Source organism: Pan troglodytes, chromosome X, assembly GCF_028858775.2.
Source record: "Pan troglodytes isolate AG18354 chromosome X, NHGRI_mPanTro3-v2.0_pri, whole genome shotgun sequence".
Taxonomy (NCBI): Eukaryota; Metazoa; Chordata; class Mammalia; order Primates; family Hominidae; genus Pan; species Pan troglodytes.
The window spans coordinates 123,573,453-123,575,248 of NC_072421.2; positions in this window are offsets into that span (position 1 = coordinate 123,573,453).

The following is a 1,796-nucleotide window of genomic DNA, read 5'->3' on the forward strand; positions in this document are numbered from 1 at the left end:
TAAAACTTAAAGTATAATAATAATAAAATTTTTTTTAAAAGTACATATTCAATAATCTCTTCTAAAATCACAAAAAGACTAATTTTAAAGTGATTATATGGTAAAAAATCATAGCTATAACTAGTGTAAACTTCATTTTTAGGAAATTGCTATTTATGATTTCATATTTTCCTGCTAAAATTCAGAATAAAATAAAATAAAAAATAATTTTTGAACTTGAAAAAAAATATATACTGAGGAGTGGGAAGAAGGGAGGAATATCTACAAACAAATGGTAAAATGACCTGAAATTTTAGTAAGTTATTCTGGTCAAATCAATTATTCTATCTGTAACTTCTGACTTCCTGCTGGTTGTTTGTAAGTACCCATTATCTCATCACATTAAAATATATCCCTTATATAGCTTTCCTCCAGTTTCACTGAATCTTTGGTTCAGAATATGTGACATTTTGAGTTTTTTTTCCCTGAAAATATAGTGATGTCTAATTCATCACCCTCAAAGCTATATTCATTGGCAGTATACACACACACACACACACACACACACACACACACACACACACAAACATAAACATGCACACACACTCATATTTAACTTTCTTCGATGGTACAAGCCAACTGACCTTCACATAAAATTGGAAATGGCAGTAAATTCATGTATAAAATCCTTGCATAGTGTTTGCAAGAATGATTTGGACAAGGACATGTTTATTTCAAGGTAATTTTCAAATTTTGGCTCCAAAGATATACATATATTTACAAAGATGGAATCCTACATAATCTAACAAAGATCTGAATTCCAAGGTCCCAAGAAGAGGTAGAAACATGTCCATTAAAAGAATGGTAGAACTTTTTTTCTGTCCCATCTTTTGGTTCTTATTTTCTTTTCAGATAGCATTGAAAAATCAGGTCTAGTGTCAAATGCAAATGTAGTATTTGGATGCAGGTTTTTTTTGTTTGTGTTGTTCGTTTGGTAATATACATATTTGACTTGTTAGCATTTTCTGAATGATAATCTCTTCACTACATATAATATCATCTCTTATACTAGCAAAGGATTAGAATAGAAAATGAAAAGAAATAGGAATTGAGGAAAATGGTTAAGAGTGGAGCTGGAGTTATTGACTTTGTATCATGGTGTGAATATGGTGTGATTTAAATCCAGGAGATGGTTAAAATATAAGGATGAGGTTTTGAATATTTAATATGTTTGAATAAAGAGGTTATTAAGAATGATGATTTAGAAAAGAGGTGATCACCAAACAAGGTTATCATAGCTCTGTATCTAGTTTCCAGGAAAGTTCTTTGTACATGAGAGTTGTTCAACAATTATTTATTGAACAAATAAATAAATAATATTTTATATCTGGGTCATCAATATTGACATCAATGTAATTATTATGTAGGCTGAAGTCAAAGTGGAAGATTCTGAATTTAGAGTTTTTGTCTTTTTTTTTAAAACTAGATTTTATACTGCCACGCCAATGAGGAGATATTTTGGTGTTTAGGATTCATCTTAAGATTTTCCAGCCACCCTCGTAACTCTATCAATTGCTGTATGCATTATCAATATCCCATCTGAGTTTAGATGTGGTAAATCACAAAGCACAAACCTATACAGCAATTAATCAAGATGGTCAGTGAGTTTTAAAGATTCTGTAAACTATTAGTCATCTTTCTTCATCATAAATGTTTTATTATATTTATTCCTTTAAGCAGATATGATTTTGTGGAGAAGAGAAATTACTCAGTAATTATCCTGGAACAATACTCTGAAACAGTTAACTATGTAAATT